We start from the raw sequence: 27,115 nt of genomic DNA on the forward strand, positions 1-27,115 counted from the left end.
TACCATCCTTTTTATCATATGTTTGACCACCGCCTTGGTCAGTTACTCTGTCGTTTATATGTAAGAATGCCATTTAGGCATATTTTGTAAAGAATTGTGGGAATGCTTTGACAGCTACTATTGTAGCTTCAATACTGTCAATATTCTCTTTTCACAGTGTCTGGAGCCAGCTCTTTAAGTGGTGAGATGGAGCTCCCTGTCTTCAAGCCTTGTTAACTAGGTTGACTATGGTATAAGCAAATAATATACAGCCTGCAATTAACTTTTCTAGTTTATATGCAGAAACCTTATACAGCTCAGCCTGCTAGCGAAAGCGCGTTCTAAAGAAGGATACCGGCCGACGCTCCGTAGCCCCGCATTTCAGCGCTTGCCCCAAGATGGCGCCCACGAAGGTCGTGTCTCCACCCTGTACGGCGCAGCGCTGGCATCGAGGCACCCTAGTCAACAGCGCGCGCTCCTTGCTCGCCGTGACCAACCAGCACGCTAGGAGCGACGAGCGATGGTTGGCGGTAAGCACACTTTGGCCAAAGTACTGTACGGCGCTTCCTCTCACTATCTGAAGACTGAAGACAAATTGAAAATTGATCTTCTTGCATGTTGGTGCCGGATTTCAAGAGCATACGTAATTTTCTCATTTTTCAGCCTCTGTGTATTAAAAAAAATTCAGCATATACTTTTCTTCCTTTCAGTTCAGTAAGTTTCATTGTGTGTGTGTAAGCATGACATCAATAAATGTATAATTAATATTAAATAAAGTTTGGTTCCTGTTAGGGTGTATAGATGGACAACAAATTATTCTTACCAATGAACCACTGCTGCACAAGGAATGTGAACATGTAGTCGATAATGCGTGGCAATTTGATTGTGCTTAATTAGTTCTGCTGCCTATAACAAATAGCTTTACCTTAGTTCAGTAGCAAGTACTCTAAGTGGTTGTGAGTGGTCGCCTTAGCGACAACCACTCATTGCTGTATTTCTCAGTTTTAGCGAAACCGGAAAACATTCATCATACAGTTGGGATTAGCAGTGAGGATGGACAGGTGGGCACAGCTTTCTATACATTACTTGTTTGTTCGTGCCTGCAAACTGTCTTTTTAGTCAATATCGAGGTACGCATGAAAACTGCATTAATTTTTTGCCAAATGTGTAATCTTGCCAGGTTAACTCGACATTTCGGTGCTTAAATGGTAGCGCAAAGCTGCCCAGAAGTTTTAATATTCATGAAAAAGAAATATATACGTATTGTAAAGTCATCTCAGCCCAGTATGACCAGAGCAGGCCGCAAACTGTGGTAGATTTGAAATAATCAAATAATTACTGATAAGCATATACCAAAGCTCCGCCATACGGATAGAAAGCAAAGCTGTACATATTCATAGCTTTCTTTGTGATGGCATGGCTCTGATAAGCTGCTTCCTAATGAGCAATAAATGCGTTATTTCACTATTAAGAAGCAATTGTACTTAAACAAATGTTATGACGAGCAGCTGGAAGAGCATCGGAACTGGTTGGCGCTCCTGTAGGCAACTTTAATGCAGCCTGAAACACATTTGGGACCAAGTTTTAAAAGAGGCATGCAATGATGCCTCTAGGAGAAAACATTTGCTATTGCAAATTATAAATGGTGTCTACAAACGAATAGCACCTTTACAAGAATGTCAGGAAAGCCCCTTTATGTGATTCAGAGATTGGGTCCTCTTTCAGAAAAATTAAAGATGGCCAGATGTGACACTTGATGTTAAATGAGCCGCTAATAAACAGTGTGACGTGTGTTCAACATCTTTTGCTTAAGTTTGGGCGACATCTAAGTTCCTAAACTAGGTTAGCATTTCTGGTATATGTATCACATAGGTGAGATTTTATGATCGAAGTGGATTTTGATTGTTGCAAATTTGCCTGACTCCAGAATTGTTTATCAGAACTGATGCTTTCATTTTTTCAACATCAAGTGCAATGAAATCCGATGACTGTCTAACTATGGGGGACGGAAGTGATAGCAGGAAGGAACCTGATAGGAACGCTTTCAAAGCATTTTCAAGAGCACAACTGAAGTGCTTCCTGTAAAGGAAGCACTTCAGATAAACAGATAAACAACGCTGTCAGATAAACAAAAACCTCAGTGTGCACTAGAGTGTGAATGCCATTTAGTTTTGCGCATGCCAGAGATTCACCGCTGTTATCAAAGCATTACTTGCCAATGTTGGTGAGGCTGTGTCCACAAAACGTCCGCAGCAGTTGTGGTGTTGTGTTCTCAGTAGAAGTGGTATCAAACGAATGGTTTTAATCGATAGAGAATGACGTCAGGATGATGCGCAAAGAAAAATATCGATAAAATGATTAATTATGGGGATTATATCAGATGGAGATTAACCCCTTTTATTGTTTCCGATGTACTGAAAAGCGGCATAGTAGAGGCCTTTGCCCTGCAGTGGGTCTAGTTAGGCAGGTTATTGGGGTGATTGAAAGGTGATAAAAATAATGAATTGTTCTATGCAATAGAAGCAATAGAAGCATAGAAGGTTCTATGGACTAGAAGCAAACTAGAAGCAGCCGAGAACACGGCTGGCGTTAGGAGCACAGAGCAGATGAAGAACGGTGAGAGCAATGCATGTGGCTGACTGGCTGGCTGTGGATGTAGACCGGCGGGCAATAGCATTTGTACAGAACCAGAATCAGAAATTTATTTCAACATCACAGGGTGCATGCGCGCGGCTGTCGATGCAGAATAAAGCCTTCTGCAGGCTTGACGACCTGCATCTTATTTTGGTATTTGTTTGCTCACATTCGCATTCTCTGATTGGGTTGGTATAACTAAAGACAATGCAATTTAAGTATGTTCATATTTTTCCGCAAATCTCCAAGGACCGTCTAAATGTGTTCCTAAGTTGGAAACGCGGCTAATGTCTTATCATTATCAGCGCGAGACATGAATTTCAGCACTCTAACATGAGCGTAATGTAGGCGGTTCAGTGGTTTTCTTTCATTTCTCATTTTGGAGAATGACTTAATATTGTTGCGTCGTTGGTTGAGTGCGGGCGCCCGACTTCCTCAGCACACTCATTAAAGCAAGTGAACAGCGCCCCTGCTGAGTTGGCAGATAGTCATAACGTGCACGTAAAAAACTAGAGAACATTTAGTCGAACTAAAAATCAATCATCGAAAAACAGTTCCTGGTTCACTATGTGGAGTCTCGCACAACCGCTCCCCGAGTTCGGCCGCTGTGACGAACAGGATTCTAGGCAGTATTGTTCCTGTATGCACCGACGCGTCAGTATCCTGTACAATCATCCGGCCTACTGCCCACTCCGTAATGACAGCAGTGAGATTATCATTCACTGTTTGACCATTTATGCCGTCCTCCTCAGTACGCACCGAGGCGTCAGTCACTGCACCAGAGCACCTGTGTTAGAATGCCCTACGGCGGTGTCCCCAGCAGAAACTGGCACTATAGTTCAAGGTGGCAATCGAGCGTCTTCGCCAACAACCGGAGACAGAGTGCTCGGAGGAGCCGCCCCATTAAGCTTGCCCACGATGGCCCTTATGGTACACGATCCAAACGCGGCCATCCGGAAGTCTCGTCACTGCTGCAAAGCCTTGGTCCGGCTCCACTGTTGCTGGCACCCGACTGGTCCAGGCAGCAAATTCTGCACGAAAACCCATTCTCCTGGAGCCTGGTTAGCCGCCTTCATCGACATATATGCGAATATTTTTGGAGTCGGGCAGCACGTTCGTTAACACAACTGAGCCGCGCCCTTCTACTGGGTCATGCTTTCTTTTAAATGAAGGATTTCACGGGGCAAAATGTTAGGAATGGCGTCATACAAATCATAATTTTGCAGTTGTTCAGTGAGCCATGCAACCTTTAATAAAAAATATTTACGGCCAAATGATTTTTATACTTCTGCAGGCACCTTCTCGGATTTTCTAAAGGAATGCGGATGCAGCGAAGGAGAGATGGTGAAAAGCCACAAGCTGATGCCGTGATACCTGGACATTCGCGGCTAAAGTAAGTTTCGCATTTAGTGGAATGCTCTTGAGTGCTAGTTAGTTCAATTTGGAGGATTGATAACAAACTTAGCCTAAATGACGAGTACAAGAGGTAAAGTAACGAATAAGAGACCACAGGGGCATTTTTGCAGCTACTTCCTTCTTGAATTACTTCTTGAGAGTAATTTCGTGCGTAGGTGTTTTATTTGGCGTGCAATTATGTTTGTTGTTATCCATAGCTACGCGGCAAAGGCCAGATGTCTCTCAGCTATCCTTCGCAGAAGCTAGAATAGCAAAAGAAAATTAATATCGATACAAGCTGCCCTTGGCTCACGGTGAAGAATATAATTTAGTGTTGATACTCCGCCCGACGTAGCGACCACATCTTGATCGCCGCTCCTCGTGCTTTATCTGGCGCCACGAACTGTAAGCTTGGCAAGTCTCCGAGCAGCGGTCGAACTGCAGGCGTTGCTGAACCATTCAGTGCCTCGATGTGCACGTGCGATTGTTACACAGCAGGATAGAAGCTCATGGAACTGCTTGAATGAGCAGAACCGCTGCGAGGACGTGGCCCTGGGGTCCTTCAGCGCGCGTTATAGATATCGAAGGTTTTTTATATTTTTGCACGTGTCTGCCGAAACCGTAGTTAACTATAGTCTTTTGAAGATAAACGGTCGGCCTCAACACGACCGCTCTCATATTTTGGACAGAGAGCCTACGTGCAAATTTATAGATCAGATGAGCAGCGTATTGAGCCGAAGATGACATGATATGAGCCTCTCCGTCCAGAGATCATGGTGAACTTCTGTGATCCGGGGTTTTTTCCCTGAGAAGTTCTCGCGCTAAAACACACTCTCCATTTGCAATTTTTTTTTCTTTGAATGAAGGTGTTCGTGCACACTGCTGTCCAATTAAAAAAAAACCCCAAGCGGCATCTGGGCGGTCTGTCCGTGCCGTCCTTTCCGGTTGTAAGAGTGGCGTGCAGACAGACGCAGTCTGTCTGCACGCCACTCTTACGACTGGAAAGGACGGCTCGCACGGACTGCGTCTGTCTGCACGCCACTTCAGGTGCGACTGCACCAGGGAGAAAAAAAAACGAGCGAAAGCAGAACGGGAGTGCCCTCCGGGAACAATTCCACAGGAAGCAGCGGCAGGCATCCGCCCTTTGGATGCCCGGGGGACAGCGAGAGGAGATGATGTGTCATAAAGACACACCACCTCGCCTTGTCCACCACACAGAGCGGCCGAGTGTACAGCCGGGCGTCAAATCGCCCGGAGCGACCCTAGACGAAATCTCAGTCCCCACAGCGGGTGATGCCAGCGATCGCTCCGCTGCAGACGCTGGGATTCGATCCAGGGTCTTCGCGAATGCGTGAGCAAAGCTCAGGCATGTTACCCACTCGGCTACCCTGCGGCACGGCTTGGTCGTGCTTCCAGCCAGTGCTGGAGCGAGAGGAACAAGCTCGGCTGAAACGGCGCATGCGCAGTGTCGTCACCCTTGGGCGACGGCGATGCAATCGCGAGATATGAAGTTCGACAGCGATAACGGCGAGCATAATGCGCTATTCGCGATATCGTGCAAAACCGCGGCAGGGTCTTTTCCGTTGCAGTCGTGTGGGACGCAAAAACATCGTCATACAATTCACTGCCAGCAGCGGAATCGGATAAGTTGACTGCTGATCTCGCCATGATTGAACGTTTTCAGTGGCAAGGAGATGGTATGAAATGTTTCTCGCCTACCGCAGGCATAGGTACAAGCACAACACGCTGTGGATAGTGGCGGCGGAGATTTATGAAATGTTTTACAAATTCCCCCACACCTTCCAAGCGCCTTCAATTTTTCAGCTGAATTAACACCGAAAACAAAATCGTGTCAAAGAGCGACCACCTCTAGCGAATTTCCTGTCCTTCCAAGTGAAGGAACATCGCAGAAACTAGAATAGCCCTTTTTAAAATTCTGAACGAAACAGTTACGACCCTTTTGGACGTCCAGACTACCCTTAACTCTTTGCTGTTAATTTGGAGGAGTTCCTATAGGTGCATGCAAATAAGAAAACTTAAGGTCTGCCTGAAGGCCATCACGCCGCAACGTTAACGGTTGTTAGTGACTGTACTGTACGGAGAATTCTATTTATTCTCCTTAAAGTTAATGCGGAGACGCAGACATCAACAAAAGTACGGAGACATTGCCAAACTACAATAAACCGATATAATCCAACGCATATGTAGTTCCAATTCAGTGCAGGGCCTTTTACATAGATAGAATATCGATCCTTATGCTCCCCTCCCTTCTGGAATCCTTATGCCTCCAAACGAGAACTCACGTTCGCATCCTTATCTACGCGAAAAAGGCGAGGACGGAACAACTAGATGAACACATGCGCTGAATTTCAACAAGAGATTTATTACTAGAGACGCCATTTATAGACGCCATTTCGCGCAAAACGAATGCACAAAAAACCCACTGAATCGCATCTTCCCTGGTATTCTTTCTGGAACGACAGTTGGCGTCTCCTCTCCTTTCCAGGCGGGGTTCAGGATCTCATGATTCGTCCATACACCTCTCCCTCAGCGTAGCAGCGAAAACCAGACAGACAGAACATCCCTGGTGGCGTGTACCAGCTGCAGATATGAGATGGAAATCAATATTATTGGAATCCGGAGAGACCTAGAGGACCAAATCACGGTAGGATTTACCCGCCCCACTCTACATCAAAATGTTCAAGCGAGTTTAATACTACTGAACATCGCTGGCTTACATTGCGGGCATGGCGTTTGCAGTGCGAAGCCTAAGCTTAAATTTCAGAGGGCGAGGAAAAGAGAAGTGTACCTTCTCTGTGAGGTAAAGAATAGAGGGCGTTTCTTTCGAATGCCTTGTAAGCTTGTCAGCGCAAAAAATGGACGCACTCCAGCAAGACAACAGCTGTAGAGCTTGGCAGAATCTGAATACTCCTCCGCAACTAGCTGAACTTTCTGTTGTTTGAGTTCAAAGCCTCGCTGCGCTTCCAAAATATGGGACATCCACGGATGTTGCAGACTGATGCTTCTTCAGTATGCATATCAACCAACTAGCCCAACTTTCTGCTCTCCTTAGTGCATTCTAACAGCCACCCGTCGACGCACGGGTATTGCGAAGATAAAAACAGCCTGCAGACCTTCTTAAACATAAACTTCCATACACTGCTTTTTTACCATTCTTTAATCTGCATTTCCTCCCCCGGCGGAAACCAGTTCCGTCCCAGGTACAAAGCCGCGCCATGTCTCCACGAGAGACACCTCTCCCGCGCCACAGGCCTCATTGGGAAGCTCGCAAAATGAGGAAAGCCTGAAGACGAAGACTAAGACCTCCTCCCGAATCATCGGATTTACTCACACAGGAGACACTAGGTCTGCCGGTACCGAACTGTAAGTAGACGAGAGGGACGAATGTTACGGAGTCTTCACTGCAATGCAATATGGACGAAAGGTGAGGACAGGTCGCCCGCCTTGCAGCTCGCCTGCAGTATAGGTCTCCCGGGGAACAGGCCACCCCTCGTCCCTACCTGGCTCGCAACAGGTCGGCGTCTATTGTTCGCCCACGAACACGTCGGAAAAAAGGTAGGCCTCCTGACTACGCGTCAGCCGTAGACGGTCATCTGCTCAACAGGAAAGGTCGCGCTCTCCGTCCCCGCGTCTCCCATGCGTTGCCCGCGCGACAGGTCGGTCCCCGACCATCCGCGCGTCGCCCGCGCAACAGGTAGATCCACCTGTCTGCGCGTCGCCCGCGCGACAGGTCGGTCCCCCGTCCGCGCGTCGCCCGGGCAACACGTAGGTCCACCCGTCTGCGCGTCGCCCGCGCGACAGGTCGGTCCCCCCGCCTTCGCGACACGCCGGTGCCCCCTGTCTCCGCGTCGCCCGTGCGACTCGTCCGTTCCTACCCCTGTCTCGAAGTCGCCCGCGCGTCACGTACCCTCCCCCGTTTCCGCGTCTCCCCTTCCTGTCTCGGCGTCGCCCTCGCGAGAGGTCGGTGCAACGTCGCGCCACCCACCCCGCGCTCCGTGTCCGCGTCCCCCGCGTGCCACGCGCCCCCCTGCCCGTCGGTGCCCCGGCCCGTGTCCGCGCGCCACGCGCCCCCCTGCCCGTGTCCGCGTCCCCCGCTCGACACGTCCCCCCTTCCCGTCCGTGCCCCTTCCCGTGTCCGCGTCCCCCGCGCGCCACGCGCCCCCTGCTCATCGGTGCCCCTGCCCGTGTCCGCGTCCCCCGCGCGAGACGCGCCCCCCTGCCCGTCGGTGCCCCCCCCGTGCCCCGGCTCGTGTCCGCGTCCCCCGCGCGACACACGCCCCCCTGCCCGTCGGTGCCCCCGCCCGTGACCGCGCGACATGCGCCCCCCTGCCCGTGTCCGCGTCCCCCGTGCGCCACGCGGGGCCCCCCTGCCCGTCGGTGCCCCGGCCCGTGTCCGCGCGCCACGCGCCCCCCTGCCCGTGTCCGCGTCCCCCGCTCGACACGTCCCCCCTGCCCGTGCCCGCATCCCCCGCGCCCCCCTTCCCGTCGGTGCCCCGGCCCGTGTCCGCGTCCCCCGCGCGACATGCGCCCCCCTGCCCGTCGGTGCCCCTGCCCGTGTCCGCGTCCCCCGCGCGACACGCGCCCCCCTGCCCGTCGGTGCCCCCCGCCCGTCACCGCGCGACATGCGCCCCCCTGCCCGTCGGTGCCCCTGCCCGTGTCCGCGTCTCCCGCTCGACACGCGCCCCCTTCCCGTCCGTGCCCCTGCCCGTGTCCGCGTCCCCCGCTCGACACGCGCCCCCTTCCCGTCCGTGCCCCTGCCCGTGTCCGCGTCCCCCGCTCGACACGCGCCCCCTTCCCGTCCGTGCCCCTGCCCGTGTCCGCGTCCCCCGCTCGACACGCGCCCCCTCCTCGTCGGTGCCCCGGCCCGTGTCCGCGACCCCGCTCGACACGTCCCCCTTCCCGTCCGTGCCCCTGCCCGTGTCCGCGTCCCCCGCGCGCCACGCGCCCCCCTGCTCATCGGTGCCCCTGCCCGTGCCCGCGACCCCCGCTCGACACGTCTCCCCATCCCGTCCGTGCCCCTGCCCGCGTCCGCGTCCCCCGCGCGACATGCGCCCCCCTGCCCGTCGGTGCCCCTGCCCGTGTCCGCGTCCCCCCGCGCGACACGCGCCCCCCTGCCCGTCGGTGCCCCTGCCCGTGTCCGCGTCTCCCGCTCGACACGCGCCCCCTTCCCGTCCGTGCCCCTGCCCGTGTCCGCGTCCCCCGCTCGACACGCGCCCCCTTCCCGTCCGTGCCCCTGCCCGTGTCCGCGTCCCCCGCTCGACACGCGCCCCCTCCTCGTCGGTGCCCCGGCCCGTGTCCGCGCGCCACGCGCCCCCCTCCTCGTCGGTGCCCCTGCCCGTGTCCGCGTCCCCCGCTCGACACGCGCCCCCTCCTCGTCGGTGCCCCGGCCCGTGTCCGCGCGCCACGCGCCCCCCTCCTCGTCGGTGCCCCGGCCCGTGTCCGCGTCCCCCGCTCGACACGCGCCCCCCTGCTCATCGGTGCCCCTGCCCGTGCCCGCGACCCCCGCTCGACACGTCTCCCCTTCCCGTCCGTGCCCCTGCCCGCGTCCGCGTCCCCCGCGCGACATGCGCCCCCCTGCCCGTCGGTGCCCCTGCCCGTGTCCGCGTCCCCCGCGCGACACGCGCCCCCCTGCCCGTCGGTGCCCCTGCCCGTGTCCGCGTCTCCCGCTCGACACGCGCCCCCTTCCCGTCCGTGCCCCTGCCCGTGTCCGCGTCTCCCGCTCGACACGCGCCCCCTTCCCGTCCGTGCCCCTGCCCGCGTCCGCGTCCCCCGCGCGACATGCGCCCCCCTGCCCGTCGGTGCCCCTGCCCGTGTCCGCGTCCCCCGCGCGACACGCGCCCCCCTGCCCGTCGGTGCCCCTGCCCGTGTCCGCGTCTCCCGCTCGACACGCGCCCCCTTCCCGTCCGTGCCCCTGCCCGTGTCCGCGTCCCCCGCTCGACACGCGCCCCCTTCCCGTCCGTGCCCCTGCCCGTGTCCGCGTCCCCCGCTCGACACGCGCCCCCTCCTCGTCGGTGCCCCGGCCCGTGTCCGCGCGCCACGCGCCCCCCTCCTCGTCGGTGCCCCTGCCCGTGTCCGCGTCCCCCGCTCGACACGCGCCCCCTCCTCGTCGGTGCCCCGGCCCGTGTCCGCGCGCCACGCGCCCCCCTCCTCGTCGGTGCCCCGGCCCGTGTCCGCGTCCCCCGCTCGACACGCGCCCCCTCCTCGTCGGTGCCCCGGCCCGTGTCCGCGCGCCACGCGCCCCCCTCCTCGTCGGTGCCCCGGCCCGTGTCCGCGCGCCACGCGCCCCCCTTCCCGTCCGTGCCCCGGCCCGTGTCCGCGCGCCACGCGCCCCCCTTCCCGTCCGTGCCCCTGCCCGTGTCCGCGCGCCACGCGCCCCCCTTCCCGTCCGTGCCCCTGCCCGTGTCCGCGCGCCACGCGCCCCCCTCCTCGTCGGTGCCCCGGCCCGTGTCCGCGCGCCACGCGCCCCCCTTCCCGTCCGTGCCCCGGCCCGTGTCCGCGCGCCACGCGCCCCCCTTCCCGTCCGTGCCCCTGCCCGTGTCCGCGCGCCACGCGCCCCCCTTCCCGTCCGTGCCCCGGCCCGTGTCCGCGCGCCACGCGCCCCCCTTCCCGTCCGTGCCCCGGCCCGTGTCCGCGCGCCACGCGCCCCCCTCCTCGTCGGTGCCCCGGCCCGTGTCCGCGCGCCACGCGCCCCCCTTCCAGTCCGTGCCCCTGCCCGTGTCCGCGCGCCACGCGCCCCCCTCCTCGTCGGTGCCCCGGCCCGTGTCCGCGCGCCACGCGCCCCCTTCCCGTCCGTGCCCCGGCCCGTGTCCGCGCGCCACGCGCCCCCCTTCCCGTCCGTGCCCCGGCCCGTGTCCGCGTCCCCCGCGCTGGGCACGCGCCCCCCGCCTCGTCGGTGCCCCGGCCCGTGTCCGCGTCCCCCGCGCTGGACACGCGCCCCCCGCCTCGTCGGTGCCCCGGCCCGTGTCCGCGCGCCACGCGCAACCCTTCCCGTCCGTGCCCCGGCCCGTGTCCGCGCGCCACGCGCCCCCCCTCCTCGTCGGTGCCCCGGCCCGTGTCCGCGTCCCCCGCGCTGGACACGCGCCCCCCCCTCGTCGGTGCCCCGGCCCGTGTCCGCGTCCCCCGCGCTGGACACGCGCCCCCCGCCTCGTCGGTGCCCCGGCCCGTGTCCGCGTCCCCCGCGCTGGACACGCGCCCCCTCCTCGTCGGTGCCCCGGCCCGTGTCCGCGCGCCAGCGCCCCCCTTCCCGTCCGTGCCCCGGCCCGTGTCCGCGTCCCCCGCGCGACATGCGCCCCCCCTGCCCGTCGGTGCCCCTGCCCGTGTCCGCGTCCCCCGCGCGACACGCGCCCCCCCTGCCCGTCGGTGCCCCTGCCCGTGTCCGCGTCTCCCGCTCGACACGCGCCCCCTTCCCGTCCGTGCCCCTGCCCGTGTCCGCGTCCCCCGCTCGACACGCGCCCCCTTCCCGTCCGTGCCCCTGCCCGTGTCCGCGTCCCCCGCTCGACACGCGCCCCCTCCTCGTCGGTGCCCCGGCCCGTGTCCGCGCGCCACGCGCCCCCCTCCTCGTCGGTGCCCCTGCCCGTGTCCGCGTCCCCCGCTCGACACGCGCCCCCTCCTCGTCGGTGCCCCGGCCCGTGTCCGCGCGCCACGCGCCCCCCTCCTCGTCGGTGCCCCGGCCCGTGTCCGCGCGCCACGCGCCCCCCTTCCCGTCCGTGCCCCGGCCCGTGTCCGCGCGCCACGCGCCCCCCTTCCCGTCCGTGCCCCGGCCCGTGTCCGCGCGCCACGCGCCCCCCTTCCCGTCCGTGCCCCGGCCCGTGTCCGCGCGCCACGCGCCCCCCTCCTCGTCGGTGCCCCGGCCCGTGTCCGCGCGCCACGCGCCCCCCTTCCAGTCCGTGCCCCTGCCCGTGTCCGCGCGCCACGCGCCCCCCTCCTCGTCGGTGCCCCGGCCCGTGTCCGCGTCTCCCGCTCGACACGCGCCCCCTTCCCGTCCGTGCCCCTGCCCGTGTCCGCGTCCCCCGCTCGACACGCGCCCCCTTCCCGTCCGTGCCCCTGCCCGTGTCCGCGTCCCCCGCTCGACACGCGCCCCCTCCTCGTCGGTGCCCCGGCCCGTGTCCGCGCGCCACGCGCCCCCCTCCTCGTCGGTGCCCCTGCCCGTGTCCGCGTCCCCCGCTCGACACGCGCCCCCTCCTCGTCGGTGCCCCGGCCCGTGTCCGCGCGCCACGCGCCCCCCTCCTCGTCGGTGCCCCGGCCCGTGTCCGCGCGCCACGCGCCCCCCTTCCCGTCCGTGCCCCGGCCCGTGTCCGCGCGCCACGCGCCCCCCTTCCCGTCCGTGCCCCTGCCCGTGTCCGCGCGCCACGCGCCCCCCTTCCCGTCCGTGCCCCGGCCCGTGTCCGCGCGCCACGCGCCCCCCTTCCCGTCCGTGCCCCGGCCCGTGTCCGCGCGCCACGCGCCCCCCTCCTCGTCGGTGCCCCGGCCCGTGTCCGCGCGCCACGCGCCCCCCTTCCAGTCCGTGCCCCTGCCCGTGTCCGCGCGCCACGCGCCCCCCTCCTCGTCGGTGCCCCGGCCCGTGTCCGCGCGCCACGCGCCCCCCTTCCCGTCCGTGCCCCGGCCCGTGTCCGCGCGCCACGCGCCCCCCTTCCCGTCCGTGCCCCGGCCCGTGTCCGCGTCCCCCGCGCTGGGCACGCGCCCCCCGCCTCGTCGGTGCCCCGGCCCGTGTCCGCGTCCCCCGCGCTGGACACGCGCCCCCCGCCTCGTCGGTGCCCCGGCCCGTGTCCGCGCGCCACGCGCAACCCTTCCCGTCCGTGCCCCGGCCCGTGTCCGCGCGCCACGCGCCCCCCTCCTCGTCGGTGCCCCGGCCCGTGTCCGCGTCCCCCGCGCTGGACACGCGCCCCCCCCTCGTCGGTGCCCCGGCCCGTGTCCGCGTCCCCCGCGCTGGACACGCGCCCCCCGCCTCGTCGGTGCCCCGGCCCGTGTCCGCGTCCCCCGCGCTGGACACGCGCCCCCCTCCTCGTCGGTGCCCCGGCCCGTGTCCGCGCGCCAGCGCCCCCCTTCCCGTCCGTGCCCCGGCCCGTGTCCGCGTCCCCCGCGCGCCACGCGCCCCCCTCCTCGTCGGTGCCCCGGCCCGTGTCCGAGCGCCACGCGCCCCCTTCCCGTCCGTGCCCCTGCCCGTGTCCGCGTCCCCCGCGCGACACGCGCCCCCCTTCCCGTCCGTGCCACTGCCCGTGTCCGCGTCCCCCGCGCCCCCCTCCTAGTCGGTGCCCCGGCCCGTGTCCGCGTCCCCCGCGGGAAGGGGGGCGCGTGGCGCGCGGACACGGGCCGGGACACAGACGGGGGACGGGGACACGGGCCGGGGCACGGACGGGAAAGGCGGCGCGCGACGCGCGGACGACGCGGACGCGGGCCGGGGCACAGACGGGCAGGGGGGGCGCGTGTCGCGCGGGGGACGCGGGCAGGGGCACCGACGGGCAGGGGGGGCGCGTGTCGCGCGGGGGTACCGACGGGCAGGGTGGCGCGCGTGTCGCGCGGAGGACGGGGACGCGGGCAGGGGCACCGACGGGCAGGGGGGGCTCGTTTCGCGCGGAGGACGGGGACGCGGGCAGGGGGGTGCGTGTCGACGCGGACGGACGGGCAGGGGGGGGCGCGTGTCGCGCGGGGGACGCGGTCACGGGCGGGGGCACCGACGGGCAGGGGGGGGCGCGTGTCGCGCGGAGGACGGGGACGCGGGGAGGGGCACCGACGGGCAGGGGGCGCGCGTGTCGCGCGGGGGACGCGGGCAGGGGCACCGACGGGCAGGGGGGGCGCGTGTCGCGCGGGGGTACCGACGGGCAGGGTGGCGGGCGTGTCGCGCGGAGGACGGGGACGCGGGCAGGGGCACCGACGGGCAGGGGGGGCGCGTGTCGCGCGGAGGACGGGGACGCGGGCAGGGGCACCGACGGGCAGGGGGGGCGCGTGTCGCGCGGGGGACGCGGTCACGGGCGGGGGCACGGACGGGCAGGGGGGGCGCGTGTCGACGCGGACGCGGGGAGGGGCACCGACGGGCAGGGGGGTGCGTGTCGGGCGGGGGCACCGACGGGCAGGGGGGCGCGTGTCGCGCGGAGGACGGGGACGCGGGGAGGGGCACCGACGGGCAGGGGGCGCGCGTGTCGCGCGGGGGACGCGGGTAGGGGCACCGACGGGCAGGGGGGGCGCGTGTCGCGCGGGGGGTACCGACGGGCAGGGGGGGGGCGCGTGTCGACGCGGTCGCGACCGGGGGCCGCGGGGGACGCGGGCAGGGGGGTGCGTGTCGCGCGCGGGACGCGGACGCGGGCGGGGGCACCGACGGGCAGGGGGGGTGCGTGTCGCGCGGAGGACGGGGACGCGGGGAGGGGCACCGACGGGCAGGGGGCGCGCGGGTCGCGCGGGGGACGCGGGCAGGGGCACCGACGGGCAGGGGGGGCGCGTGTCGCGCGGGGGTACCGCCGGGCAGGGTGGCGGAGTGTCGCGCGGAGGACGGGGACGCGGGCAGGGGGGTGCGTGTCGACGCGGACGCGGGCAGGGGCACCGACGGGCAGGGGGGTGCGTGTCGGGCGGGGGCACCGACGGGCAGGGGGGCGCGTGTCGCGCGGAGGACGGGGACGCGGGGAGGGGCACCGACGGGCAGGGGGCGCGCGTGTCGCGCGGGGGACGCGGGTAGGGGCACCGACGGGCAGGGGGGGCGCGTGTCGCGCGGGGGTACCGACGGGCAGGGGGGGGGCGCGTGTCGACGCGGTCGCGACCGGGGGCCGCGGGGGACGCGGGCAGGGGCACCGACGGGCAGGGGGGTGCGTGTCGCGCGCGGGACGCGGACGCGGGCGGGGGCACCGACGGGCAGGGGGGGTGCGTGTCGCGCGGAGGACGGGGACGCGGGGAGGGGCACCGACGGGCAGGGGGCGCGCGGGTCGCGCGGGGGACGCGGGCAGGGGCACCGACGGGCAGGGGGGGCGCGTGTCGCGCGGGGGTACCGCCGGGCAGGGTGGCGGAGTGTCGCGCGGAGGACGGGGACGCGGGCAGGGGGGTGCGTGTCGCGCGGGGGACGCGGGCGGGGGCACCGACGGGCAGGGGGGTGCGTGTCGCGCGGGGGACGCGGTCACGGGCGGGGGCACCGACGGGCAGGGGGGGGCGCGTGTCGCGCGGAGGACGGGGACGCGGGGAGGGGCACCGACGGGCAGGGGGGGCGCGTGTCGCGCGGGGGTACCGACGGGCAGGGTGGCGCGCGTGTCGCGCGGAGGACGGGGACGCGGGCAGGAGCACCGACGGGCAGGGGGGGCGCGTGTCGCGCGGAGGACGGGGACGCGGGCAGGGGCGTGCGTGTCGACGCGGACGGACGGGCAGGGGGGGCGCGTGTCGCGCGGGGGACGCGGTCACGGGCGGGGGCACCGACGGGCAGGGGGGGGGGGGCGCGTGTCGACGCGGTCGCGACCGGGGGCACCGACGGGCAGGGGGGGGGGGGACGCGGACGCGGGCGGGGGCACCGACGGGGACGCGGGGAGGGGCACCGACGGGGACGCGGGGAGGGGCACCGACGGGCAGGGGGCGCGCGCGTGTCGCGCGGAGGACGGGGACGCGGGGAGGGGCACCGACGGGCAGGGGGGGTGCGTGTCGCGCGGAGGACGGGGACGCGGGGAGGGGCACCGACGGGCAGGGGGCGCGCGTGTCGCGCGGGGGACGCGGGCAGGGGCATCGACGGGCAGGGGGGGCGCGTGTCGCGCGGGGGTACCGCCGGGCAGGGTGGCGCGCGTGTCGCGCGGAGGACGGGGACGCGGGCAGGGGGGGTGCGTGTCGCGCGGGGGACGCGGACGCGGGCGGGGGCACCGACGGGCAGGGGGGTGCGTGTCGCGCGGGGGACGCCGTCACGGGCGGGGGCACCGACGGGCAGGGGGGGGCGCGTGTCGCGCGGAGGACGGGGACGCGGGGAGGGGCACCGATGGGCAGGGGGCGCGCGTGTCGCGCGGGGGACGCGGATGCGGGCGGGGGCACGCACGGGCAGGGGGGGCGCGTGTCGACGCGGACGCGGGCGGGGGCACCGACGGGCAGGGGGGGCGCGTGTCGCGCGGGGGACGCGGTCACGGGCGGGGGCACCGACGGGCAGGGGGGGGGGGGGCGCGTGTCGACGCGGTCGCGACCGGGGGCACCGACGGGCAGGGGGCGCGCGCGTGTCGCGCGGAGGACGGGGACGCGGGGAGGGACACCGACGGGCAGGGGGGGCGCGTGTTGCGCGGGGGACGCGGGCAGGGGGGGCGCGTGTCGCGCGGGGGTACCGACGGGCAGGGTGGCGCGCGTGTCGCGCGGAGGACGGGGACGCGGGCAGGGGGGTGCGTGTCGCGCGGGGGACGCGGACGCGGGCAGGGGCACCGACGGGCAGGGGGGGCGCGTGTCGCGCGGAGGACGGGGACGCGGGCAGGGGGGTGCGTGTCGACGCGGACGGATGGGCAGGGGGGTGCGTGCCGCGCGGGGGACGCGGACGCGGGCAGGGGCACCGACGGGCAGGGGGGGGGGGCGTGTGTCGCGCGGGGGACGCGGGCAGGGGCACCGACGGGCAGGGGGGTGCGTGTCGCGCGCGGGACGCGGACGCGGGCGGGGGCACCGACGGGCAGGGGGGTGCGTGTCGCGCGGAGGACGGGGACGCGGGGAGGGGCACCGACGGGCAGGGGGCGCGTGTCGCGCGGGGGACGCGGACGCGGGCGGGGGTACCGACGGGCAGGGGGGGTGCGTGTCGCGCGGGGGACGCGGTCACGGGCGGGGGCACCGACGGGCAGGGGGGTGCGCGTGTCGCGCGGGGGACGCGGACGCGGGCGGGGGCACGGACGGGCAGGGGAGGCGCGTGTCGACGCGGACGCGGGCGGGGGCACCGACGGGCAGGGGGACGCGGTCACGGCCGGGGGCACCGACGGGCAGGGGGGTGCGTGCCGCGCGGGGGACGCGGACGCGGGCAGGGGCACCGACGGGCAGGGGGGGGGCGTGTGCCGCGCGGGGGACGCGGACGCGGGCGGGGGTACCGCCGGGCAGGGTGGCGCGTGTGTCGCGCGGGGGACGCGGGCAGGGGCACCGACGGGCAGGGGGGTGCGTGTCGGGCGCGGGCACCGACGGGCAGGGGGGCGCGTGTCGGGCGCGGGCACCGACGGGCAGGGGCACCGACGGGCAGGGGGGGCGCGTGTCGCGCGGAGGACGGGGACGCGGGGAGGGGCACCGACGGGCAGGGGGGGCGCGTGTCGCGCGGGGGACGCGGACGCGGGCGGGGGGTACCGACGGGCAGGGGGGGGCGCGTGTCGCGCGGGGCACGCGGTCACGGGCGGGGGCACCGACGGGCAGGGGGGGGGGGGGCGCGTGTCGCGCGGAGGACGGGGACGCGGGGAGGGGCACCGACGGGCAGGGGGGGCGCGTGTCGCGCGGGGGACGCGGACGCGGGCGGGGGTACCGCCGGGCAGGGTGGCGCGTGTGTCGCGCGGGGGACGCGGGCAGGGGCACCGACGGGCAAGGGGGGCGCGTGTTGCGCGGGGGGCGCGGGCAGGGGCACCGACGGGCAGGGTGGCGCGTGTGTCGCGCGGGGGACGCGGGGAGGGGCACCGACGGGCAGGGGGGGCGCGTGTCGCGGGGAGGGGCAGCGACGGGCAGGGGGCGCGCGTGTCGCGCGGGGGACGCGGACGCGGGCGGGGGCACGGACGGGCAGGGGAAGCGCGTGTCGACGCGGACGCGGGCGGGGGCACCGACGGGCAGGGGGACGCGGTCACGGGCGGGGGCACCGACGGGCAGGGGGGTGCGTGCCGCGCGGGGGACGCGGACGCGGGCAGGGGCACCGACGGGCAGGGGGGGGGCGTGTGTCGCGCGGGGGACGCGGACGCGGGCGGGGGTACCGCCGGGCAGGGTGGCGCGTGTGTCGCGCGGGGGACGCGGGCAGGGGCACCGACGGGCAGGGGGGTGCGTGTCGCGCGCGGGACGCGGACGCGGGCACCGACGGGCAGGGGGGGTGCGGGGTCGCGCGGGGGACGCGGGCAGGGGCACCGACGGGCAGGGGGGGCGCGTGTCGCGCGGGGGTACCGCCGGGCAGGGTGGCGCGCGTGTCGCGCGGAGGACGGGGACGCGGGCAGGGGGGTGCGTGTCGCGCGGGGGACGCGGACGCGGGCGGGGGCACCGACGGGCAGGGGGACGCGGTCACGGGCGGGGGCACCGACGGGCAGGGGGGGTGCGTGCCGCGCGGGGGACGCGGACGCGGGCAGGGGCACCGACGGGCAGGGGGGGGGGCGTGTGTCGCGCGGGGGACGCGGACGCGGGCGGGGGTACCGCCGGGCAGGGTGGCGCGTGTGTCGCGCGGGGGACGCGGGCAGGGGCACCGACGGGCAGGGGGGTGCGTGTCGCGCGCGGGACGCGGACGCGGGCGGGGGCACCGACGGGCAGGGGGGTGCGTGTCGGGCGGGGGCACCGACGGGCAGGGGGGGCGCGTGTCGCGCGGAGGACGGGGACGCGGGGAGGGGCACCGACGGGCAGGGGGCGCGTGTCGCGCGGGGGACGCGGACGCGGGCGGGGGTACCGACGGGCAGGGGGGGGGTGCGTGTCGCGCGGGGGACGCGGTCACGGGCGGGGGCACCGACGGGCAGGGGGGTGCGCGTGTCGCGCGGGGGACGCGGACGCGGGCGGGGTGCGTGTCGACGCGGACGCGGGCGGGGGCACCGACGGGCAGGGGGACGCGGTCACGGGCGGGGGCACCGACGGGCAGGGGGGGCGCGTGTCGCGCGGAGGACGGGGACGCGGGGAGGGGCACCGACGGGCAGGGGGCGCGTGTCGCGCGGGGGACGCGGACGCGGGCGGGGGTACCGACGGGCAGGGGGGGGTGCGTGTCGCGCGGGGGACGCGGTCACGGGCGGGGGCACCGACGGGCAGGGGGGTGCGCGTGTCGCGCGGGGGACGCGGACGCGGGCGGGGTGCGTGTCGACGCGGACGCGGGCGGGGGCACCGACGGGCAGGGGGACGCGGTCACGGGCGGGGGCACCGACGGGCAGGGGGTTGCGTGCCGCGCGGGGGACGCGGACGCGGGCAGGGGCACCGACGGGCAGGGGGGGGGCGTGTGCCGCGCGGGGGACGCGGACGCGGGCGGGGGTACCGCCGGGCAGGGTGGCGCGTGTGTCGCGCGGGGGACGCGGGCAGGGGCACCGACGGGCAGGGGGGTGCGTGTCGCGCGCGGGACGCGGACGCGGGCGGGGGCACCGACGGGCAGGGGGGCGCGTGTCGGGCGCGGGCACCGACGGGCAGGGGGGGCGCGTGTCGCGCGGAGGACGGGGACGCGGGGAGGGGCACCGACGGGCAGGGGGGGCGCGTGTCGCGCGGGGGACGCGGACGCGGGCGGGGGTACCGACGGGCAGGGGGGGGCGCGTGTCGCGCGGGGGACGCGGTCACGGGCGGGGGCACCGACGGGCAGGGGGGGGGCGCGTGTCGCGCGGAGGACGGGGACGCGGGGAGGGGCACCGACGGGCAGGGGGGGCGCGTGTCGCGCGGGGGACGCGGACGCGGGCGGGGGTACCGCCGGGCAGGGTGGCGCGTGTGTCGCGCGGGGGACGCGGGCAGGGGCACCGACGGGCAAGGGGGGCGCGTGTTGCGCGGGGGGCGCGGGCAGGGGCACAGACGGGCAGGGTGGCGCGTGTGTCGCGCGGGGGACGCGGGGAGGGGCACCGACGGGCAGGGGGGGCGCGTGTCGCGGGGAGGGGCACCGACGGGCAGGGGGCGCGCGTGTCGCGCGGGGGACGCGGACGCGGGCGGGGGCACGGACGGGCAGGGGAAGCGCGTGTCGACGCGGACGCGGGCGGGGGCACCGACGGGCAGGGGGACGCGGTCACGGGCGGGGGCACCGACGGGCAGGGGGGTGCCGCGCGGGGGACGCGGACGCGGGCAGGGGCACCGACGGGCAGGGGGGGGGCGTGTGTCGCGCGGGGGACGCGGACGCGGGCGGGGGTACCGCCGGGCAGGGTGGCGCGTGTGTCGCGCGGGGGACGCGGGCAGGGGCACCGACGGGCAGGGGGGCGCGTGTCGCGCGGAGGACGGGGACGCGGGCAGGGGCACCGACGGGCAGGGGGGGGCGCGTGTCGCGCGGAGGACGGGGACGCGGGGAGGGGCACCGACGGGCAGGGGGGCGCGTGTCGCGCGGGGGACGCGGACGCGGGCGGGGGTACCGCCGGGCAGGGTGGCGCGTGTGTCGCGCGGGGGACGCGGGCAGGGGCACCGACGGGCAAGGGGGCGCGTGTTGCGCGGGGGGCGCGGGCAGGGGCACCGACGGGCAGGGTGGCGCGTGTGTCGCGCGGGGGACGCGGGGAGGGGCACCGACGGGCAGGGGGGGCGCGTGTCGCGCGCGGGACGCGGACGCGGGCGGGGGTACCGCCGGGCAGGGTGGCGCGTGTCGCGCGGAGGACGCGGACGCGGGCGGGGGCACCGACGGGCAGGGGGCGCGCGTGTCGCGCGGGGGACGTGGACGCGGGCAGGGGCACCGACGGGCAGGGGGGTGCGTGTCGCGCGGGGGACGCGGGCAGGGGCACCGCCGGGCAGGGTGGCGCGTGTCGCGCGGCGGACGCGCCAGGCACCGACGGGCACCGACGGGCAGGGGGGCACGTGTCGCGCGGGGGACGGGGACACGCGGGGCGTGTCACGCGGAGACGGGGGGCGGCGGTCGTGTCACGGGGGCACCGACGGGCAGGGGGCACGTGTCGCGCGGACGCGGAGCGGAGAGGGGGGCGGCGGTCGTGTCGCGCGGGGACGCCGACACGGGCGGGGGGCACGTGTCGCGCGGACGCGGAGCAGGGGGGGGGGGGCGACGGCGGTGGTCGTGACGCGCGGGCGACGCGGACGCGGGCAGGGGCACCGAAGGGTAGGGGGAACGTGTCGCGCAGGGGACGCGGGGAATGGGGCGCGGCGTGTCACGCGGAGAGGAGGGGGCGGCGATCATGTCGCGGGGGCACCGACGGGCAGGGGGGGCACGTGTCGCGCGGGCGGCGCGGAGACGGGCAGGGGCGCATGTGTTGCGCGGAGAGGCGACGCGGAGTCAGGGGGCACCGTGTGTCGCGAAGGCGGATGGTGCGACGCGCGGGCGACGCGCAGACGGGTGGGCCTACCTGATGCGCGGGCGACGCACGGACGGTCGGACACCGACCTGTCGCGCGGGCGACGCGCAGACGGGTGGATCTACCTGTTGCGCGGGCGACGCGCGGACGGTCGGAGACCGACCTGTCGCGCGGGCGACGCGCAGACGGGTGGACCTACCTGTCGCGCGGGCTACACGCAGAGGGGTGGACGAAGCTGTCGCGCGGGCGACGCATGGGAGACGGAGAGCGCGACCTGTCCTGTTGAACAGATGACCGTCTACGACTGACGCGTAGTCAGGAGGCCTACCTTTTTTCCGACGTGTTCGTGGGCGAAGAATAGACGCCGACCTGTTGCGAGCCAGGTAGGGACGAGCGGTGGCCTGTTCCCCGGGAGACCTGCAGGCGAGCTGCAAGGCGGGCGACCTGTCCTCACCTCCGAGACTCCGTAACATACGTCCCTCTCGTCTACTTACAGTTCGGTACCGGCAGACCTAGTGTCTCCTGTGTGAGTAAATCCGATGATTCGGGAGGAGGTCTTCCCTGTGGCGCGGGAGAGGTGTCTCTCAAGGAGACATGGCGCGGTTTGTGGATCTACCTGTGGCTTACAAGGCATTCGAAAGAAACGCCCTCCATTCTTTTCCTCGCCCACTGAAATTTAAGGTAAGACGTCATCAGGCTTCGCACTGCAACCCCCATGCCCGCAATGTAAGCCAGCGATGTTCTGTAGTATTACACTCGCTTGAACATTTTGATGTAGAGTGGGGTGGGTAACTCCTACCGTAATTTGGTGCTCTAGGCCTCTCCGGATTCCAATATTGATTTCCATCTCATATCTGCAGCTGGTACTCTCCACCAGCACGGGTCTTCCTGTCCGGCTTTCGCTGCTACGCTGCGGCAAAAGTGTATGAACGAATGACGAGATCCTAAACCCTACCTGGAAAGGAGAGGAGACGCCAACTGTATTTACAGAAAAAATACGACAGAAAATGCGATTCAGTGGGTTTTTGTGCATTCGTTTTCCGCGAAAATCTATAAACGTCGTCCCTAGTAATAAATCTTTAGTTGCCATCCTCTGCCTGCCGCACTGGTGATTAATAACAACATCGAGGTGTTTAGGAAAAACCTATGTTTGCATTATAACGCATAGAAGTTTTTTTTCTAACTCCTTTAGCTCCACCGTTTTCAGTTATATTGTGTGTTTTATGTGGTTTCATGTTGCGTTCTACTCTCTTCGTTTTTAACGACAAACATTGACGAGTGTTGCCACTTATCAGCCACGTTTCCCAGGCGCTGTTAGTATTTCAGGTTACCGTTTTTCAGACGAGATTAATCCCCAGTTCTCTCCTGTATTTCTATTTTCCTGTTCCTTTCTTATTTTTTGTTGTTTTGTACTGTATCGCTCTCGGGGCCAAGAGGGTAACTGAAATAGATAAATTCAGCGCAAGCGTTCGCCTAGTTGTTCCGTCCTCGTCTTTGTCGCGTTTTGAATAAAGATGCTAAAGATTCTCCTCCTTTACAGGCATAAAAATTCCAGAAGGGAGCGGAGCATAAGGAAAAGATCGATATTCTATCGATGGAGAGAGGTCCTCTGCGCTCCGAAAAGGCCCTGCACTGAATTGGAGCTGCAGATGCGTTGGATTACGTCGGTTTATTGCAGCTCGGAAATGTCTGCTTTTCTTCGCAGTTTTATTCATGTCCGCGTCTACAAATTTACTTTAAGGACAATAAATGGTTTTCTCCCATGTACAGTACAGTAGCAAATAAAAGTTAACGTCGTCGTGTCATGGCTTCAGGGGTAGCTTCAGGGCGCCCTTAATTTATTCTTTTTTGTATGCGCATATGTATATGCACCTATAGCAACTCCTCCTAATTAACAACGAAGAGTTACGAATCGTCTGGGCGTCCAAGACGATCATAGACGATCGTTTTTGTTTTCGGTGTTTTTATTTCCGAAAATTGGAGGCGCTTGGAAGGTGTGGTGGAATTTGTAAAACATTTAATAAATCTCCGCCACCACTATCCAGAGTGTGGTGTGCTACTACCTGTGCCTGCGGTAGGCGAGAAACAATTCATACCATCTCCTTGCCGCTGAAAACGTTCAATCATGGCGAAATCAGCAGTCAACTTATCCTATTCCGCTGTTATGTGTGCTCCGCTGCTGGCAGTGAATGCTTTTGCGTCCCACACGTCTGCACCGCGACGCGAAAAGACCGTGCAGCAGGTGCGCACGATATCGCGCAATATGCTCGTCGTTATCGCGATTGCATCGCCGTCGCCCAACGGTGTAGCGACACTGCGCATGCGCCGTTTCGGCCCAGCGTGTTCCTCTCGCTCCAGCACTGGCTGGAAGCACGACCAAGCCGTGCCGCAGGGTAGCCGAGTGGGTAAAATGCCTGAGCTTTGCTCACGCATTCGCGAAGACCCTGGATCGAATCCCAGCGTCTGCAGTGCTGCTGATGCCAGCGGTCGCTGCGCTGTGGGGACTGAGATTTCGTCTAGGGTCGCTCCGGGCGATTTGACGCCCGGCTGTACACTCGGCCGCTCTGTGTGGTGGACAAGGCGAGGTGGTGTGTCTTTATGACACATCATCTCCTCTCGCTGTCCCCCGGGCATCCAAAGGGCGGATGCCTGCCGCTGCTTCCTGTGGAATTGTTCCCGGAGGGCACTCCCGTTCTGCTTTCGCTCGTTTTTTTTTCTCCCTGGTGCAGTCGCACCTGAAGTGGCGTGCAGACAGACGCAGTCCGTGCGTGCCGTCCTTTCCAGTCGTAAGAGTGGCGTGCAGACAGACTGCGTCTGTCTGCACGCCACTCTTACTACCGAAAAGGACGGCACGGCAGACCGCAGCAGTGCGCACAAATACATTCAATGTTAAATAAAAAAAAAGATTGAAGTTGGAGGGTGTGTTCTAATGTTTCTTTAGCGCGAGAACTTCTGGTACAACGAGAGAAAACCACGGATCACAGAAGCCCATATCTGCACGGAGAGGCTCATACCGTCTCATCGTCCGCTTATTACTGCTCATGCGATATATAACTGCACACGTAGGCTCCTAATCCAAAATATCTTTAAAAGACGGTATAGTTAACCACGCTCTCGGCAGACACGCGGAAGAATATAAAAAACCTTCCATACCTAGGAACGAGCGCTGAAGTACCACAGGGCCACGTCCTGGCTGCTGTTGTACTCATTCAATCATATCTACCAAGCGCAATACGAAGTAGCGTAAAATGGCTTGATGTCGACATCACTATCTATCCTTCTCTGCGTTGCCATATTGGAACAATCGCGCGTAGACGTCGAGGCACTGAACGGTCAAGCAACACCTGCAGGGCGGCCGCGACTTGACAAGCTCACATTTCGTGGCGCCAGATAAAGCAAGAGGAGCGGCGATCAAGATGTGGTCGCTACGTCGGGCGCAGTAACAAAACCTAAATAAATTCTTCACCGTGAGCCAGGGGCAGCTTGTATCGATATTTCTATTCTTCTGCTATTCTAGCTTATGCGAACGATAGGTGAGAGACACCTGGCCTTTGCCGAGTAGCTATGCATAAAAATAAAATTTTCTGCACGCCAAATAAAATTCTTGCGACTGAACACGAAAGTAGCTACAAAACTGCGCCTGTTGGATCCTGTTGGTCATCAATCCTCTAAAATCAACCAACTAGCCCGGAAGAACGTTCCACTAAATGCGAAACTTACTTAGCGGCGAATGTCCCAGCACTTCTGTGCCAGGTATTGCGGCATCAGCTTGTGGTTATTCACCATATCTTCATCGCTGCATCCCCGCTCCTTTAGAAGGTCCCAGAAGGTGTCTGCAAAAATAGAGAAAAAGAAAACATCCTTCGTTGTAAACATTCTTTATTTAAGGTTTCATGGCTCACAGAACAACTGCAAAATCATGATTTAAATGACACCAGTCCTAACATTTTGCCCCGAGAAAACCTACCTTTAACAGAAAGCTTTGACTCAGTAAAAGGGCGCTGTTCAGTTTTTGGGCACCTCCCTTGCAGACCCATTTGTAGCCTTTCCCACGGTGAACCGTGCAGAGACAGCATCGCCTCAAGGGAGGGGCGCATATCGTTACCGTTTACCGGGCCCGGCAAGCGACGTCTGCGCATGCGCCGCCACTTACCGGTCCGCAAGCACTTTACGGAATCTCAGCGTTGCGGGGAGTTAGCGTTCGCTTGTAAACAAACATAGCGGCGTCCTGCACGGCCGTTTCGGACTAAATACAGCACCGCCGCCACGTTCTTCGGCGCCATTTCTCGCTATACATGAAAGCATTCGCTTTTAATTTGCAAACTCTCACTCATACGGTGAGGTTTGAGTAATAAAACAAGTCCGTGTTTTTGAGATTATTTGCCGATTTTTGAGGAGTTAAGCCTGAATATGTGCTGTGTACATAGCAACGACTACACTGCAGCTCTTCAGTTTAGTGCCCGATTTAACATTTTTCTATATTTCCATTATTTTTTCCTCGCAAAACAAAAACTGGTAATTCTCTTGCTATATTCATCAGTAATTGGAGAAAATAAAAAGTTTCTCCGGCCCGGAGTTTTCGCGCTTTAACTTACTGCCAATAGATGGCGCCACTGTGTTTACATCCAAACACATAAAGAAGCGAGAATGCGGCACGGCAAACATGTGTCGTAGTTGTGCTTTTTTTACAGCGCTCGCAACGCAATGTGCGCTGTGTATGCAAGCTTACTGAGGTATACGTAGTGAAATTGTCTACTGGACAGGGTAGGCAAAGGTGTCTAGCTTCACGGGCACATTTGAAAAGCCGTTGAAGTGTCGTCGGTACGTCTTTATACCCAGAGAAAAAGATTATTAAAGTGTACCATTTCACTTCATAGAAATGATTGCAATGCATCCCTATTTTTTATATAATGAAAAGCTGGGCATCAACCATCCTCATCACTAGTTTTAGCTTTACGGTAACTTGTTAAGGGAGATACAGTCTTCTGTCGTGCGCCGCGCTAACCGGAAAATCCGGCGTCCGGTAACACGGTAAACGGTAACGTAAACACGCCAATGATATGCTATAACTCTCTATTTTCTGTTTAGTTACTGTAACAAACAAGAGAGAGTGCGACAGAGACTTCACGCACGCGTGCGTGGGACGTTAAAATTAAACTTTTTGCTTGCAGATGTGCAGTTTATTATAAGACGCACCTTACAGCATCACCCTCTTCGTCTGGGATCGTCGGCGCGAACGGACGTGTCGCTCGTGGCTCCACTCTTCGCCAGCGGGGCGAGGAAGCGGCGGGGAGACATGCCTTCGTATCTCGTTCCGCCCGGCCTCGAAGTGTCCCTAGCGCTAGCGTGGCCGAGGAGGAGGAGGAAAGGCAAGGAGGTTAACCAGACGAATAGCTGGTTTGCTACCCTGCGCGGGGGGAACGGGGTGAAGGGAGAAAAAGATGAAGGAGAAAAGACAGTTGCAGTAAATTAACGTCACTATGTAAAGTCACAGCGTTCAGTAAAGTCACATCGTGCAGGCCAGAAGTCTACAAAAAGCGGAGGAGTGCCTTGGAGGCCATCACCGCTTACGAACGCCGCGGCCAGTGGCCGAGAATCTTCGTTTCCGTCAGTGGGCGCAGGTCTAGATGCTCCAGTGCATGGTAGTCTTTCGGCTCTGTAGGCAGGGCATTCACAAAGAATGTGGGCTATAGTCTCATCACACCAGCAGATGGCACATGCAGGATTGTCAGCCACACCTATTAAGGAGTAGTGCTTGGTGAAAGCTACACCAAGCCACAGGCGATTCAACAAAGTTGCTTCACGTCGTGGTTGGCCGGATGGAAGCCGAAGCTTCAGATCTGTGTCTAAGTTTTTTAAACGCGAATGCGAGAAATGGCCTGAATTCCACACGGCAAGCGTGCTGTTCCGGTACAGTGGTCTAAGCCTACCCGCTGCGTCAACTCTCGAGATGGGGATGGACACACAAGCACCCTGATGGTGAGCAGTTTGCGCGGCCTCGTCCGCGCGGTGGTTGCTTGCGATCCCGCTGTGTC

General features: G+C 65.3%; 2 long non-coding RNA genes across 3 annotated transcripts in view; one reads left to right on the forward strand and one right to left on the reverse strand.

Moving 5' to 3' along the window:
• Window positions 1–276: 276 nt before the first annotated feature.
• Window positions 277–22,756, forward strand: LOC144110397 (uncharacterized). Of its 2 annotated transcripts, XR_013309829.1 has the most exons (4): window positions 277–509; window positions 3,908–4,006; window positions 6,515–6,673; window positions 22,621–22,756. It is a non-coding gene; the product is annotated as an uncharacterized LOC144110397 (long non-coding RNA). The 2 variants fall into 2 exon arrangements; XR_013309828.1 differs by lacking the exon at window positions 277–509 and having other exon boundaries at window positions 3,639–4,006.
• LOC144110396 (uncharacterized) overlaps window positions 2,662–27,115 on the reverse strand; it is a 46,988-nt gene continuing 22,534 nt past the window's right edge. The window contains exons 4-6 of the long non-coding RNA XR_013309827.1: window positions 26,277–26,487; window positions 24,801–24,913; window positions 2,662–3,644 (exon numbers count right to left, since the gene is read on the reverse strand). This is a non-coding gene — a long non-coding RNA (uncharacterized LOC144110396). The remainder of the gene's footprint in view (window positions 3,645–24,800; window positions 24,914–26,276; window positions 26,488–27,115) is intronic.

This window comes from Amblyomma americanum, chromosome 11 (genome assembly GCF_052857255.1).
Source record: "Amblyomma americanum isolate KBUSLIRL-KWMA chromosome 11, ASM5285725v1, whole genome shotgun sequence".
NCBI classification, from domain to species: Eukaryota; Metazoa; Arthropoda; class Arachnida; order Ixodida; family Ixodidae; genus Amblyomma; species Amblyomma americanum.